This window comes from Elephas maximus, chromosome 1, assembly GCF_024166365.1.
Source record: "Elephas maximus indicus isolate mEleMax1 chromosome 1, mEleMax1 primary haplotype, whole genome shotgun sequence".
NCBI lineage: Eukaryota > Metazoa > Chordata > Mammalia > Proboscidea > Elephantidae > Elephas > Elephas maximus.
Window position 1 is genome coordinate 81,290,488 of NC_064819.1, and position 7,448 is coordinate 81,297,935.

At 36.5% G+C, this 7,448-nt stretch overlaps 1 non-coding gene across 1 annotated transcript; it reads right to left on the minus strand.

Moving 5' to 3' along the window:
• Positions 1–7,135: 7,135 nt before the first annotated feature.
• Positions 7,136–7,217, minus strand: TRNAS-GCU (transfer RNA serine (anticodon GCU)). Its single transcript has one exon. It is a non-coding gene; the product is annotated as a tRNA-Ser (tRNA).
• Positions 7,218–7,448: the final 231 nt, after the last annotated feature.

Here is a 7,448-nt window from a genome sequence, read left to right on the forward strand (position 1 = left end):
ATTAGAAAATTGTCCCCCAACTATGTCTAGGCCTCACCTCTATTCATTATAAATAGGACCATGTTGAACTAGGTCACACTGCTTGTATTCATCCCTCAGCTGCTCTTCTTAATAGCTAAGGGAATTTTGGCAAATTGCTTCAGGTTGCTGGGCCTCAATTTCTAATATGTGAAGTGGAAATAATAATAATCCTATCTAATAGAGTTGACGGGAGGATTCAATGAGTAAATATACCTAAAATATTTTAGAAAAATATCTGGCATATGAATAAGCAATCATTAAAGTCCCACTGTCATTGTTGTTTTTAATCAATGTTTTTATTGTTAGTTGCCAGGGAGTTGATTCCAACTATGATGACCCCATGTGTTCAGAGTAGAACTGCTCCATGGGGTTTTCTTGGCTGTAATCTTTATGAAAGCAGAGCAGCAAGCCTCTTTTCTGAGGTACCACTGGGTGAGTTGGAACCTCCCACCTTTAGGCTAGCAGTCCAGCGCAAACCAAACGTGCCACCTACGGACCACATTTTTACCATTATTCTTATGACTGAACAATTGTTTTGTGCCAAGGACTTAATTCTTTCAACAACACTGAGTATTATCCAAAATCTACAGATAAGATAAGTGATGTATACTAGTGAGTAAATAAAATCTGTTCTTTTTCCTAATTTAAGAGATGCTACATGGGACATTCACGCTTCAGTTGTAAAATCACAAACCTAGAGTATCTTCCATTCATCTAATAGTTTTACAGTATTACATAATCTTGGTATCCCTACCAACTTCTTTAATTTTCCCACTTTCTTTTTACAGTGGCTGCACCCAACCCCCCCCCCCAATGGTTTATCTCTGTCATCTTCTTCAGTGAATTGCCCTTGGTTTGGAGACACACGGTAGATTATGACATCACTCCATTCCCAGCAGCAGCTAATAGCTGACTGCAGGGGGTGCAAGGTGCAAAAGTCCAGACACCTTGACTCAAGGACAACTCTGCTATGTGATTTACATTCTAGCCTCCACGTCATATGCGTCAGGACAAATCTAGACTTCACATGAGAACACATTATTGTTTGGCTAATTTTCCTTCCCTCTCCTGAAGATCTCTCCCTCAATAAAATACTTACCTCTCAATCCCTGTCTCACATTCCTAATTTTTCTACACATAGGAAACAGGCTGATAAAACTATACAGCTGCAAGCACATACTACTCTTCATGAAAATGGAAGGATGGCTCTGAGAGGATTTCTGATGGCAGAGTCATCAAACCACAGAGCTTTAATTCCAGGCCTTGAAACCTAATGCTGTTTGCCTGGGCTGGATTTAGACGTTTCTTGGGACAGCGAATCCTTTTTTTTTCTTTCAATTTCATGCCTTTTTTAAGTGGAATGTCTATAAGTGTTTTCTTATTGTTATCTGGCCATTGTATTTTGGGGAGCAGATAAATTGTTTCTTGAATTTCACAGATTCACACATAGAGAGGAATTGTATCTCAGGATGGATTATACTCAGAGCCTCAATCATACCTAATTTAGACAATTTAAATGAAAAGATTTGGAACTTTTGAGCTGATAAGATTTTGATGACATTTTGGACTTTGAGTTGATGCTGTCATGGGTTGAGATTTGGGAGAATATTGGGATGAAATGAATGTTTTTGCATGTGGGTCAGATGTGTATCTTTGGAGACCAGAGGGCAGACTGTGGTAGGTGTAATAATGACCCGGTGAAGATATCCATGTCACGATATCCAAAAGCTGTGAATAGGTTACCTTACATGGCAAAAAAGGACTTTACAAATTTGATTAAGTTAAGGATGTTGCAGTGGAAAAATTAATCTGGAATTTCTGGGTGCACACAGTATATTCATAAGAGCCTTATAAGAGGGAGACAGGAGGGCCAGAGTCAGAAAAGGAAATGAAACAACAGAAGCAGAGGTCAGAGTAATGCAGCCGTGAGTCAAAGGATTTGGGTGGTCCCTAACAGCCAGAAAAATCAAGAAATGAATTCCTCACCAGAGTCTCCAGAAAGAATGCACCTCTGCCAACATCTTGAGTTTAGACCTATAGGACCAGGGATGGATCACCCAATAAACATTGTAAGCATGTGCTTAGGGTATCAACAAAACTGGAGCACCAGTTTCCAAAGCAAAGACTCATAGATCCCAAGCAGACAGGACACAAGGAAAAGCAATTGCCAAGGCAGAAGGGAATAGACAGGGCGCTAATGAATTGGTACCATTTTATATATTTTGTATACAATAACTATTATATTTTCCTTTTCATTTCACACAGATCAGATATAACCTCACATAATTTTCTCTTGTAGGTCACATAAGAACGTGCCAGCAGCACTATAATCATGTGAATTGTGATGTAGCTATTCCTGCCCAAAGAGAACCAAAATGCATCTTCAGATTGAGCACACCCTTGTATTTGTATCATGCTCTTTGCTTTCATTCTCAACCCTCTCACGTGTCAACAATTTTCCAACGAACTGTGAAGATGCAGCATCAAGGTAGGGAAAGTGAATGTGCAAGTTTTAAGTATTACTTCAAGACCAAAAACACTTGTGGAGATATGCAAAGGGCCCACCAACAAACATCGTACACAAGTGAATGAAAATATTTTCAACTACCTTGTAAGTACTGTTAGTTTTGACTATCTCAGACCTGAACAACAAAATTACATGTTCTAAATTAATTTTTTTACTTACTAAGTTTTAAATATAAATTCTGTGTTAACGTCTAAATTTGAATGTAAATTTTATTTTATAAATTTTATTTATTTTCAATTATTCCAATTTATTTGCTGTGACACAGCCAAATTAAAAAATTAAATTTAAACTAAGTGGAGTACAAAAACGAAAAAAGTAAAAGATTTGAGAATTACTAAAGACAATTCCAAAATTAACTTCCTTTTCAAAATATAATGAATCAGAAGAGACATCTTCTTTGAACGCTTGGTTTTAATGGGTGCAAATCATTGTATTGGTACCACTACTGCTGAAATTACTAATAGCAATATGAATAAAACAGAATTTTTTTTCCAAATTCTGCACTCATTCTCAGCTGTAATAAAAAAATATTAATAATGCTGTAGAAAGTGAAACTGTTTCAGAATCTGGAATTGTTGCACCTGCCAACCCCACGAATGACAAATACAGATCCTGCTTTGTGGAATAATTTTTCTTCTAATGATGTAAATTACTGACTCAAAACAGGTCCAAAGTGATTGTCAACATCATAGTGGACCATTTGAAAATTCATGTCAAAATTTTCTGGATGGTAAACAAACAAGGTTCTGTAGCCAGAATATATTTCTAGGGTTCAAAGCTAATGGTGAGAACTGTAAGAGGGATTCTCCATCAGTTGCCTCTGTATATTGTTTTGCTTGCAAACTATTCAGTCCTAAATCATTTGATTTTCCAATTGCTACGAATGGATTTAGCAACTTGAATTTGATTGATAAACATGAAAACAGTTCAATTCACAGAGATTGTATGGTGTCTTATTTAAACCAAAGACATGGTTTTTGCTTAACTCATGAACTGGAAACACAAATTAATGAAGAACGTCAGTATTGGAAAGCCGTTTTGCAATGTGCTGTTGCTGTCATTATAATACTCATTGAGCACAGGCTATCTTTTCAGGGAAGAAATGAAGTGTTCCCACAAAAGAGACATTTTCAGTGTTTACTTGAACTTGTTTCTCAGTTTAATTCATTTTTAGAAGGTCACATCTCAAAAATGGGTAACATAAAAAATGGCAACCCATCATATGTGTCTAAAAAAACGTGTGAAGAATTAATCAACTTAATAAGTGATAAAGTTTGATCAATTATTTTTTAGTGAAATAAGCATACCTTGGTATTTCAGTTTGCCTATAGATTCCACTCCTGGTCTTTCTCATACAGATCACCTAAGTTATTGTTTTAAATTATGTATCTCCAACAGGTGGAAAACCTGTTGAGCAATTTATCACATTCAGCAGCTTAAAAAGTCATACCAGTGAAGAAATTGCAAACGAAGTGCTTTACTATTTATGTGAAGTTTGCAAAATTGATTTCTTTAAGTACAGAGGCCAGTCCTATGACAATGCTGCCAATATGTCAGGGCATTATAAAGGCATGCAAATTTATAAAGGTAGAAAATTTTAGAATGTAATGAATTGCCATTTTCATACCGTGTGCTGCACATTCACATGCTGGCTGGAAGCAGTTGGGTTTTTCTTTTCTACTGTTCAGTTACTCTACACATTTTTTGCCACCTCTGCTCACCCAATGGGTAGTTCTTAAAACATACTTAGGCAATGATTGAATATTAAATGGTCTTTCTAATACATGTTGGGAAGCCCATGCTGCAACAAGGAGTGCAAGCCTGGAATTGTACACTAAGATTCTAGATGCCTTAGAAAATATTGCTGAAGACCAGACATAAAAAAGAGATACCAAAAGAGAAACTGAAAACATGGCCAACAAAATGCAAACACTAGAGTATGTATTTATGTTGGTTATGTGGAATAGCATACTACAGCATTTTCATCAGATGAGTCAAGCTCTCCAAGACTCGGAAGTAAATTTAAGACATGCACAGATCTCTGCTAGTCATTAACAGGGTATTTACATAGTTGAAGAGAAAATTTTGGAAACACAACAATACAAATACCGCCAAATACTGATTATCAAGCAGTTCTCCATTGCAGATGCATTAGAAAGAAACAAGTAAAATGATGGAAGTGCCTCAGAAGTGTCATTGAGCGCTAAAGGTCAATTTCGCCTAACCACATAATATGCCATCATTGACACACTAGAAACTTGCATGAAAAGAAGGATGCACATGTATGAAGTTCTTTCAAATAGATTTTCCTTCTCAAACAATGTAGATAGACCTGATAAAGAATGCCTGAAGGCATCCAAAAAATTCTTGCAGGCTCATCCCCATGGCTTAAATACAAACTTTTATGGAGAAGTGCCACAATGTCATTCTTACATGAGAACTAAGTTTACAGGTTCAGGAAAGACAAAAACACAAATGTTTTTTGTGTTTTGTTTTTTTTAGGCATGTATGAGTCCATAATAGAAGATAAAATGCAATGCCTATTTCCCAGTGTTGAAATTGCTTTATTCATATTTCTAATTTTAATGATCACAAAGTGCACAACAGAATGCTGGTTTCTATCCTAAAGACACCCCAACTCTCAGCCTAAAACAATAATTCAGGAAAGACTCTATCCATTATCCTTATTATATATAGAAGTAGGTATTGTTCAGCAGCTTAATTGTGATTAAATCATTGAAGAATTCATAACAGCAAAAAATAGAAAGATATATTTTTAATGATAACATGTTAGAGATGAAAGAGCTACCTAAAAATAAAATATAGTAACTTCCTGTGATATTTGTTTTCGGATCATTCAATTTTCTTTTAAGACATTTTTCATTTCTTCATTTATAATTATAGCACTTATTATGAAGCAAGCATCAAAATTGAAGTATGAGCCATTTAAAGCAAAAGAGGCGAAAGTCAATTTTTTGTTGTGGGAGATCAACAGAATTTTATATTGATTGTTGAAACAACTAAGTTCACTGACTCATTTTCTTTGTTGTAGCATATGGAGAATAGTCTTTTTGTAAAAATTATTTATATAATAAAAATATTAGTACCTTGCATCAACTAAAACTTTTATAGTCCAGTTCATCTCATTCTGCTAAAAGGGCACATGCCACTTTTGTGTTCAATCGCTAATGTAGCTAATGCTACTCTGACCTTCGAAGCTTTTGGTTGTATTGAGGAAATTTCTTTGCTTTTGGTTTAGTCCAATCGTACTGACTATTCCTGTGTTATATGTTGCCCTTCCCTTTGCCTAAAAAGATTTTTGTGTACTTTTTTTTTTATCTAGTTAAGATTCACTTATATTTTGAAGAAAAGAAATAAACACCCATTGAAATCTTGAAAAGTTATTAGAAAAAAGTAATCAACTAAGAGGACAGGATAATGATCATTACTGGTACACAGATTTGCTCCCTTTTCTTTTTGAGGCTCAGCCCTTTTTAGATTTCCAAAGCCTCTTTATTGTTACTGATTTGTGAAAGAAGAAACTTCACCTATATCAGTTCTCCCAGCAACACCTGAGGAATTAGTCACTGGAAGTCACTTCAAGAATTTTCTGCTTGTTGCCCAATAAGAAATAAGTGACCACAAAGGGATTGGAATCCTCAGTCCTCTAGATCTGGAATCAGACACCTTATCCATTCCACCATGCAGACAGCACTGTGAGAATGTAGTACAAGCATGTAAGTGAAAATGTTGATAAGGGAACATTAGGTTTCTGTTTTCAAATTTTTAACTTTGAAGTTGGAGGAAATTTTAGCAACATTCAAAAAAGAAATCAAAGATCATCTGAAACCTCTGAGAACAATTACTTAGAATTAATAAACTGAGATTGTGAGATGATCAGATGCGGTGTTATCCGGATCCCCTGAGCAGTTGGATTTTTGTTTTTCCCTGGGAATTGAGTCCCTAGGTGGACTTAAATAGTTAACACTTGTTTGCTGCTAACTGAAACATTGGGGGTTCCTGTCACTCGAGGTATCTGATGATCTACTTCCAAACAATTAGCCATTGAGAACCCTAGAGAGGAGAGTTCTACTCTGACATATATGGGGTTGCCATGAGCCAGAATTGACTTGATGACACCTGGTTTTCCCCGGGGGGGAAAAAAAGTCCAAATATGGATTCCTGTTCCTTTATGGAGACTTTTCTTCTCTCTTATGGTTTAAGTTTCTCTGGGGCAATATTGGGGCTCTGAGACAAATACAGTGAGGTTACAAAAGGGCAAAAGGAAAATAATGTCTGTCTGGAGAATCTGTGCTTGGCTGAATGGAAGATGAAAGTCCAAAGGTGTGTTTCTCTTCTTGGGTGATGCTGTGCACCTGTCAGGAGTCAAAAACAATAAAACCAAACCTGTTGTCCTCTAGGCAATCCGGATTCACAGGAACCCTATAGGACAGAATAGAACTGCCTCTTAGCATTTCCAAGGCACTGCTGGTAGATTTGAATTACTTAGTTTTTCATTAGCAGAAAATGACTGTGCCACCAGAGTTCCAAATCTCACTTCCACAACACAGTGAGGAAAGGAAGGAATGACGAGAATGGGATTTGAACCCACGTGCGCAATGCACAATGGATTAGCAGTCCATCACCTTAACCACTCGGCCACCTCGTCAGGAATAAAGGGAAACAGAATCGAAGAAAAGGAAAGCTTATGCACTCAGTTTTGCCCTGAAGTAATTTAGGTATCAGCATATCTGGAGGTAGTCCAGAGGGAACCTCACTGGGGTGCTTTGGGGTTTAGTTGGTTAAAAAAAACTATCCACAGGGCCCTTTCAACACCCCCGTCCTTTATCTTTCTTTCTGTCTCTTTAATAATAGTACAAAATAGGAGCTTAAGGTGCAC